General features: G+C 39.6%; 2 non-coding genes and 1 pseudogene across 2 annotated transcripts; 1 reads left to right on the plus strand and 2 right to left on the minus strand.

The window, feature by feature from the left end:
- Nucleotides 1-343: 343 nt before the first annotated feature.
- On the minus strand, nucleotides 344-432 carry trnay-gua (transfer RNA tyrosine (anticodon GUA)). The gene is given in 2 exon segments: nucleotides 344-379; nucleotides 396-432. It is a non-coding gene; the product is annotated as a tRNA-Tyr (tRNA).
- A 9,153-nt stretch (nucleotides 433-9,585) lies between these two features.
- On the plus strand, nucleotides 9,586-9,891 carry LOC148825647 (histone H4-like; annotated as a pseudogene).
- Nucleotides 9,892-10,078: 187 nt separating this feature from the next.
- Nucleotides 10,079-10,134, minus strand: LOC148825648 (U7 small nuclear RNA). Its single transcript, XR_016093302.1, has one exon. It is a non-coding gene; the product is annotated as a U7 small nuclear RNA (small nuclear RNA).
- Between the last annotated feature and the right edge of the window lie 349 nt (nucleotides 10,135-10,483).

Below are 10,483 nucleotides of genomic sequence, written 5' to 3' on the forward strand. Positions count from 1 at the left end.
GTTCACAATACGATAAAAACACAGAAAGCACAAACTTTATAATACAACGATACAAAATCAATACCAAATCATTATGCCAATTAAGTAACTATCCTTTGAAAACAGAGAACACCTTTATATCTACAAAAAACTTGACATTTGTATGTATGTTTGAATTACAAAGCAGACAGTGTAGTCCCTTAATTCAAAGATCAGATCTTGGCCAAAACAAGACAATCAGACGTGAGGTGAATTCAGAACAGAAGCCTCTGCTTCATCGTTTATTGAGCTTTTGATCAACATCTGAATGAAACAGATTCGTTATTTTAACTCTTTGATTAAATAAAGTACACAAGAAGGGCCTTCCCTCAAGCCGGAATTGAACCAGCAACCTAAGGATTCCTAGCTATTACCCACTACAGTCCTCCACTCTACCAACTGAGCTATCAAAGGGTTATCAGTAGATGCTCTTTGGCAGATACTGCCCAATGTAGTGACCTGTTCTGGGTGATTTAAATCCCAGATTGACATCGTTTCCAACTCGTTTCCTTTTTTTTAACTTGAATTTAAGCCGTGAACCAGGATTCTCTGTATAAACTTGCGGGGATATTAAAAAATGTTTGATGGGAGATCAATTATTCGGAAATGGACTCCTTTTTTTTCTTGGGGGATCATATTAAACTTCTCATTTGGATCTAGAAGAGGATCACCATGAGGAACAAAACTAAGTTTCATTCTGTGTTTATTAGAAGCATTATCACAGCTAATGCATGTAAAGCCTTTAGTATGCGACAGTGAGGGTTCAGTTATGCCAGGGAGTGGGAGAAAAGAGAACTGAAATTTAGTAAATTTATATTTAAATAGATTGCAAATCTTCAAAGTGTTCTGTCACTGCAAAATTACTACAGGGGTCTACCAGCTGCCGGACCTGCTTGTTTTGGGACTATTTCCAATAAGTATCCCATTAGTAGTTGTGTGTCCTTACTGGTATCTTTTAAACATTCGATTATATACAAACGGGACAGAGACAAAGTAATAATCCCATTTTAAGGTGTCCTGCATTTTAATTTACTGAACAGATAAATTGAAATGCTCTGATTCAGAGCCCCTGCAGTTCGTGCTAATTAGAACCACAACAATGCTCCTTAGTCCTGAGCACTGCACTGAGTACACGTTCAGCTGGGCTCTGACTTTGTTCAGCACGACTTCTTGTTGCAGTTGAGCTCAGAGCTGGAGATGATCTCCATATTCTACCGCAATAACTAGTCTGAAACTTAGTAAACAGTACACAGTTTTTAACTGAAGTCAGGTTGTTGTTAAAAAAATAAACCAGCACCCTGTCACCGAAACGTACCCCGGTCTTCCGCGCGACAAGCGGGGGTACTCAACACTGAACTAACAAGGAGCGCTTGTCCGCAGTTGAGAGTGAGCTCTGATTACTGTCAGCAGACATTTCTTCATTTCCAATGACGTTTTCTTCTGCTCTCAGCTTTTTACCGGTCATAAATGCTTAAGAAGTAATTAATTTGAGTTTGAAGTCTGTCTCTGTTACCTTTGGTCCTGATAAAGAAAAGCCGTGCGTGGGAGACTCCCTCTCTGAAGAAGTTTGCCGTCACCCTGCAAGAGAAGAGAGCCATCATTCACCGAAACAACCACTAAGACAATTAACATTAAACACGTGAAATGCGGGATGTTGTGGAAATGTTTTCTACTTAGAGAATCTGTCGTTTCTACTCTAAAGAGAGAGGGTCTTTGTCGGAAGTAAGATTTAAACAAACGTATCCAGGGGAAACTGCGACCTCAACGCAACCCCTTAGACCACCAGCCATCCTGTCTGTGACTCGTAGACTGAATTATGTTTTATTTATTTCTACTTGTTGATGGGGAAAAAAGTGAAATCATGTAATTTGGGAAATGTCTTTTTTTCATGGGGAAAACTAGCCTGAGCAAATGTAAAGTTAAGAGCAGCGCTTAATAAAAACCATCAGACGCCGAAAGCGCTACTTATGTGGATCAGTATATTCTGATGCCGGTGGTTCTGCAGAAGAAATAAGAAAAGCTGAACTCAAAGCGCAGTGTTGCCATTACGGCTACTCTGGCTGCAGCTGCTTAAAGATCTACTCAGCGGGCACTGAAAGTTGAAGGAGGTCAGACTGGTTTGCGCTGTCTAAATAACAGTGTGCGAATTTAAACTTATTTAAATAAGACTATTTACAATGTAATACATGCTCCAAAAGCATTAATACTGCACTGGCTGCTATTTGAAGCGCCTTCATAAATGACGCGTAATAGAGATTGATGCAGCTGGCTTTTATTCTTCACAATACATTGCAATCAGGAAAATAAACCAATTAGAAATATGCAATACAACGTCTTTGAGTTCGGCTCTTCTTATTTCTTCTGCAGAACAACTGGTATGGGAATGTACTGATCCGCGTAAGGAGCGCTTTCGGTTTCTGATCGTTTTTATTGAGCGCTGCTCTAAACTTTACATTTGCTTGTGCTAGTTTTCCACGTGAAAAAAAGAGATTTCCCTAATTACATGATTTCACTTTTTTTCTTATCAACGAGTAGAAAGAAATAAAACATATAATACAATATAAAAGCCACAGGCAAGTTGGCTGGTGGTCTAAGGCGTTGCGTTCAGGTCGCAGTTTCCCCTGGGGATTTTTGTTCGAATCCCACTTCTGAAAAAGAGATTTTCTCGTTTTTCTCTGTGAAAAGACAATCAAGTTCTTAACAAATTTCATATATTAGATTTCCGCAATACGTTTTGGCTTTAAAGGGAAACTGTGCGCTTCCACAGAAAGAGTAACAAGAAGAGACGTTTCCATGTTACTTGTAGACCTACAGTAGATGAAGGAACGTGGCGGTGAATGAAGAAGACACAGACGGGGTTCGGACCAGCGATCTTTGGTTTACGAGATCAACGTCTTACCACTTGGCCACCGTGCCGTCGCGAGGAGTAGGTCAGCTTACTCTATGTTGAATCAACGCTAGTAATTTTACTGTTGTAATAGAGGAAATTAGAGGCGCAGTCGGTAGAGCTTGCGACCCTTAAGTTCAAAATCGTCGATTCATGGGTTGTTTGTGTCCTTTCTGAGCCCTCTAATCTTTTAGTAGGACAGTGCAAGCAGGACGTGATAGGGTACAGTGACTCCCAATGTCTTATGACCTTTGTGTAATTTAGCTTTCTTAACGCTATGGGGCTCAATTCAGATATCGCTGTGAAAGGAAGGGACGAGCAAAGGTTTTTTCTAAATTGAGGGTGATCTTCTCCCGAGTAATTATAAACACCTGAGCGTTTACTGTTTACTGTTGTGTTACTGTGATAAAGGAAGACCGCACTTTATCAAAATACTGCTGCTTCCTAATTTTACAAAATGGTATTTAGACCGGGGAGAGTGGCTGCATTCCAAGAGGTTAAAAGTTGATTTCACAAAGCCCCCATTTAATAAAATACATTACAAACCGCAAGGAAAACAGTATGTTTTAATAAGTCTTCTCCTGGTTTTACATTATTATAGTCTTTCACATTTGAATGCATACCTTACCGTAAATCTTACCTAGATTACAGGCAACGCAAACAGTTCTTAATGCACGAAGTCTATTTATAGTTGACTTTCTGCTAATCACATCTAATAATTCATGAATCTTCCTGCCCATCATGTGCCTGCTAAGCGGTTTCTCCATTTTCCTTCTCCTGTCATTGTCAGCGAGCACATCAAGATGGGAAAAATGTAACAAGGAAAAAGAGTAGCTGGTAGGAGAGGGATTTCAACCAAAACCTCAATATGGAGACAAGAATACCCATGAGAGCTAGAAACACACAAGTCCTTGATCAGGGTGCGTTAGAACACTCAACCATCCTGACAAGGAACTGGTAGGAGTGGGATTTGAACCCACACCTCGATCTGGAGACAAGAATACCCATGAGAGCTAGAAAAACACGAGTATTTGATCATGGTGCGTTGGTGGAGGGGAGTCCCCATTACCTGTAAAGCGCTTCAAATGGTGCTTTAGAACACTCAACCATCCTGACAAGTGAAGGATGAATGGAGGTGTATTGAATACACCAGTAGTTCACTAACCTCAGTTGCTTTGCTGGAGAAGTGCCATGTTACCTGTTATAAACGTCAAACGTACAAACGTGTTGTACTTTCCAACCTTTGAGTAATATTTTCCAGAGCTAGGGCGCAGTTGTCTTCACAATCTGGATTATCTCAAAAGCAATGACGTCTGTGTAAAACAGATTTTATTTTCGGGAACCGACGTTGTATTGCATATTTCTAATTGATTTGTTTTCATGATTGTAATGTATAGTGGAGCATTAAAAAACATCTGCAAAAATCTCTATTACGCATCTTTAATGATGGCATTTCAAATAGTAGCGAGAGCGAGGATCAAAACCCCCTCCTGGCGATAGTTGCCTCACGCTCTGAACAACCAAGTCCTGCTTATTCCCGTTGTGGGTCGCGGATGGTGTGTTTTGGTATTTACTCGAAATTACGGAGGATACATGGGACTGCATTTACCTGATAACATACCGTGATCTCTAGTACCTAATGAGCTTTGATAATTCAGCTTGCTTGTCGCTTTGGGCTCAATTCAAAAGTTGCAGGAGCTGAGCAGGATTCTGTTTAAATGGAGCCAGATCTGCTCACGAGCGGGGAAACACTTCAGTGTTTACTAATTGAAGACCACAATCCGCTAAAACACCCCTGTTTCTTAGACTAAAAGAAGCTAAAAGCATTTTTGAACATGGGTTATATTGTAAATACTGTTATTAAAAAGCTTATTCGCATACTGTCGGTTATTTAGACGGTGCAAAACAGGCTGCCCTTATAAAACTTTCTGTGCCCGTTTTGACCAAGGAGAACGTATTTCTGATGGAGCGCTATGCGAAAAGATTTAATAAGCTTTACCCCTGCCAATGATTCAGCATGAAGAAGTAAAAGTTTCAAAGGGAAAAGCAGCTCGCTAACACAGCCAATATTAAAAGTGATCTCGGCAGACGTTGTTCCCTACATAAAGCTGAAAGTGCCAAAGAGAATTTCTGTTGAGAAAACAAAATATTTTTTCTGCCTTGATGTTAAGCTGACAGCCTGTCTTTTAGAAAGTCTAATTCTAAACATCTCACGCAGCCTCTCAACAGACTAACAAAAAGAGCTTTTATTGATCGTATTGCATGTCTTAAAACACTAACATTTGGCAGCGGTGGGACTCGAACCCACGCTCCCAGAGAGACTGGAACCTAAATCAGCACCTTAGACAGCTCGGCCACGCTACCTTCCTCACATTGCTGGCTTGGACTGGGGGGGCTTCAGCTCTTGTCGTCGGATCTAATGGTATCATGACATGTGGAAGTGACTGCACCTTCATCTTCCAAGATGCTTTCAATACCACAAACGCTACTTTCACCGGCACAAACGTAGCAATAACAAAGGAGGTGGGATTCATCCTTTGTGCTGTTTGTAGGGGCGCAACTCTACGGTGATCTACTGACTTGAAGAGAAAAAATCAAAATCCTCTGCTATTACTGTTGCTTTTTTCATAGTTTCTTCAAATCCTTCATTTGAATGTCGATTTTGAAGGATATTGATGACAATACCACATAAATTGTGGTTTTCTTGTGATCGCCAGTTTTATTCAAATACCAGCCTTTTTTATAGTTCCTTGCGTGTTTCACAAGGTATAATAGCTCCCCTCGCATCCTCAGCTAACATATTTTAAAATTACAATAGATTATACAGCATGCATGTTTACATTTATATTAAAAATATATAAATAAAATAAAGTAAAGATACCAAATAACATACAGTGCTAACCCAATAATTCTTGTCAGGTTCTCCAACAAATCTGCGTTGTTATTTTAACATGTTTCAGCTGAGGGTGCAACAGGAGTATAAATGAATTTTCCCGCCAGCCATTCAAAGACCAAATTCCATGAGTGAACATTATTTTCTCAGAAGTTGCCGGCGGTTTTGAATTATGTCCACAACTGTTGTAGTAGTTCCTTCTAGAAGTTTGACACATGCAAAGCACTCGTTATATCATAGGTGTTAAAGTTCGCTGAGTCTATTCGAGTCATGGTGTGTATCCCTGCCTATCATTGGGAGACAGGTATCTTTTTACACTCAGATTTCAATCTTCAATGCTTTGTGTGAGAGCTTACATAACTTTCATTTTCTCACATTTTCTGACGACTGTTCCAAAGGGGCACCCTGTCAATTCCGAATACTTTTAAAAAATCTGCCTGCATGTTTGATTATTGTCATTTCATTTAGAAAAAGTTCAATATTGATCATAACTAAAGAAAATAATGATCATGAACAAAAAAGGGATAAAGATGCGAGTCGATCTTGAATCACAGCTGGGTGACACGGGCTTCTGTTCTGATATGGTTGTACGAGAAACAGGAGGAATCGCCAGTCTCCTATAGAACATGAGTTGAATCAGGAGTGAGACATTTCGTATACTCGTGCATATATCAACGCCTGACTTAAATTGTAAAACTAACATTAAGTTGTCAGAGACATTCATTTATATACAAACAAGAGACAGACCAAGTAATAATTCTACATTAGTTCAGGTAGGTAAACCTGAACTAACTAACAAACCTATTAATAATTCTACATTAACGTGTCCTACACTGATCAGACTAATTGACATGGTCTGATTCAGAGCCTGTGCAGTTCGTGCTAATTACAACAACGACAGTTCTGAACCCTCATCACCGAACTGAGCACAAGTTCAGCTGTTCTCCAGTTTTGTTACGCATGGTTTTTATTGCAATTGAGTTCAGAGCTGGAGCTGATCTCCAGACTCTACAGTGTTTTGGGTAAGTTGTCGAAATTCGCATGAGGCTGCAGACAACTTACCCAAAGTGTTTTCTATAGCTTTCAGGGGCAGTTTATTTATATAAAAGAATGTAAGTTGTATAAGACAGACGGCGGTCCAACCTATAATTTTCTGACGCGAGGCCTGATGCGTTATTCATTACGCCACTGACCCTGCTATTGTAGTGCTAAAAAAACACATTTTCTAGATTTATGTCTGTTTAAAAATCACTCTAAAAAAGACAAAGGGTTTGTGTGTCGCACTAAAATTCCGCTTCATTTCGACAGCAAATAAAAACCGTTTTGTTCCAAGAAATCATAAATTTGTCACATCCTTCATACTATACTTCTCTCTTGGATTAGTAAAGTTGATTTAAGCTGAACAATATATGAAAGGTTTCATCTATACACTTACACATAATAAGTATACGAATAAATACTCGGAAGAAGCCGCAGCTCAGGTATTAGAGAGATTTAAAATCGGATCGGAGGATTTAGAATCCAGAGTGCAAACCAACAGCTGACACAGGTCTTTTATAGAACCGTTTTGATTTCCTCTACTTTGTCCCCGTGACGTCATTGTCCTGCTTGCAGCTGAGCCCGACACACGTCTGGTTTCTGTCGCTAGGCGCACACCCTGCGGTCCATGCGGGTCCTAATACCCCAGTACAATGATGGGGACACTAAACTGTAAACAGGTGCCGTCCTTCGGCTGAGACGTAAAACCGAGGTCCTGATGCTCTGTGATCATTCAGGAGAATGGTGGTGGTGGAGGGGAGTCCCCATTACCTGTAAAGCGCATTGAGTGGAGTATCCAGAACAGCGCTATATAAGTGTAAGCAATAATGATTATTATAATTATAATGTAAAATACAATAAAAAAATCAAACTTTGATTCAAAATAGATGAATGTAAAAACTGATAAAGCTAATGCTTTTTTCAGGGCTATATCTACTTTTTTTTTAAAAAGCGAAGTCTGTCGCGATTGTGAGAGTTAGAGAATGTGTTCCAGCGGGTGCCTTCATATCATGAGCGTCAGTCTCGCCCGTAGCTGCGAGAAGGTTAAAAGCGCACAAGTGATCTGTAGACGATGTTCGGGGAAGAAATAATTCTGTTTTCAGCACAGGGAGTGAGAATGAGCTCAGCCCGGCTCCCAGCAGAATCCATTCTGGTTTGGTTACAGTGCGTCTGAGGCTCTTTGGATCGCAACGTAAAAAAAACAATTGCTCACATCGTGTGACTTCCACGACAGGAAGGAAAGATATCACTTTAAAAAATCAGAACTGAAGATTTGGATCCTGGGCCTCAATTTGATCAAATTATTAAAATAATAATTATCAAAATATCAGATTGTGTTTCTACAACATTTCGTGCACAGTACGCCATTTTAATCTAAAACAGTCACAACGAGGGCTTTACACGCAGTCTGGGGTATTTTCCCCTTTTATATTTCTGCCACTTTATATCGAACCTGTTATACTCCCAGAAGTGCACAGTAGCTTGTAGTTAATAAAAATGTACAATTCACCGCTGGTATAAACAGATGTGTGCCGTGTCTGCCTTTGTAAGCATTTGTTTAAAAAATAAGTTCACAATACGATAAAAACACAGAAAGCACAAACTTTATAATACAACGATACAAAATCAATACCAAATCATTATGCCAATTAAGTAACTATCCTTTGAAAACAGAGAACACCTTTATATCTACAAAAAACTTGACATTTGTATGTATTTTTGAATTACAAAGCAGACAGTGTAGTCCCTTAATTCAAAGATCAGATCTTGGCCAAAACAAGACAATCAGACGTGGGCTGAATTCGGAACAGGAGCCTTTGCTTCGTCGTTTATTGAGCTTTTGATCAATGTCTGAATAAAACAGATTCGCTTTTTTAACTCTTTGATTAAAGTACACAAAAAGCACCTTCCTTCGAGCTGGAATCAAACCAGCGACCTAAGAATTCCCTGCTGATTCCACTACAGTCCTCCGCTCTACCAACTGAGCTGAGCTATCAAATGGATGCTGTGGTATTGCTCTCTGGCACATACTGCCCAATGAAGTAAAATATGAAATGGGTGATTTAAATCCCACTTCGACATCAAGTTTCCAACTCGTTTCCTTTTCTCATTTACCTTGAATTTAAGCCACGAACCAGGATTCTACTGTATAAACTTCCAGGGATATTACAAAATGTTTGATGGGGCATCAATCATTCCAGGCGGAAATTGATTCCTTTTTTTTCTCGAGGGATCATATTAAACATTTCATTAGTATCGAGAGGAGGATCACCAGTAGACACAAAACAAACAGTTTCTTTCTGTCTTTATTAGAAAGTAGCGTTTGTGCTACATTAATAATATTTTCGTGGAAAAAAAGAAGTTGTACATTTTAAAATTTATATTTGAATCGAAATGTGGTTTTGAGTTAAATATTAGCGTGTTCATGTAATTAGTTTGTGTTTGTCATTACTATATATATTTCCATGTTACTAGAATTTGTAACTGAAGTTTACTAGTTGTGTTTTTTATGATGATTAGACATTTGAATACAATATTGTATATAATGTATAATTTGAACTACATATTGTTCAGGTGTGAATAGTTGTATATTTTAAGAATACATTTCTAAAACAAATCATTGGCTTTATTTACTAGTTTCTACACTTATAAAAATCTTTCTTTGATGTATAATAGACATCAAAGAAAGATGTCTATTATACATCAAAGATGAGCAGTGTGTGTCGTGTTCACAGCTGATAACTAGAAGATGTCTGGAAGAGGCAAAGGCGGAAAGGGACTCGGGAAAGGAGGCGCTAAGCATCACCGTAAGGTTCTCCGCGACAACATCCAGGGAATCACCAAGCCCGCCATCCGCCGCCTGGCTCGCCGTGGGGGAGTGAAGCGGATCTCCGGGCTGAACTAAGAGGAGACCCGCGGGGTGCTGAAGGTGTTCCTGGAGAACGTCACCTGCACCGAGCACGCCAAGCACGCCAAGAGGAAGACCGTCACTGCCATGGCCATGGTGTATGCGCTGAAGCGCCAGGGCCGCACCCTGTATGGCTTCGGAGGCTAAACAGGAGAGGAGCTTCACTACCGGACCCCAACGTATAAACCCAAGTGACCCAGTAACTGCTCGAGTGTATGGAAGCACACAGCTTTATCAAGATTTCCAAGTGCAAGATCTTTTTATTCATAAAAGACCCTATTTATGTTGTATGAGAAATATTAACATTAATACAGAATCTTTTTTCACCAAATAAATGGGCTTCCTGACTTCAGAAAGCCTTCTATACAAATACTAAAAGAGCAAAAATTCAATTTGGTAAATGAAATGAAAACACATACCCAACCAAACCTTGACTACAGGCCAATCAGGATGATAATGCAAAACCATTTATAATTCAACAAATAAAACCTGTCAACTGGTAATCACCACTTATCATAAAAAAAATAAGTAGCAATACACAGTAGGTGACTCTTGGGTGCAAGTTAAAGCCATGCAAGAAGGGGTTTAGTGTTATATTTCCAAATCAGATATGCAAATGAGAGATCTGGCCCAGCCAATCTCAAAGCTCTCTTGGTCTGGAATGGAGCAGCTCCCCTCTTCTAGTTATTCACACTGGAGATAGGTTACATATTAGCACATTTCATCTAACAGTTGCTCC

Source organism: Atractosteus spatula, chromosome 10, assembly GCF_055471065.1.
Source record: "Atractosteus spatula isolate fAtrSpa1 chromosome 10, fAtrSpa1.hap1, whole genome shotgun sequence".
Lineage (NCBI taxonomy): Eukaryota > Metazoa > Chordata > Actinopteri > Semionotiformes > Lepisosteidae > Atractosteus > Atractosteus spatula.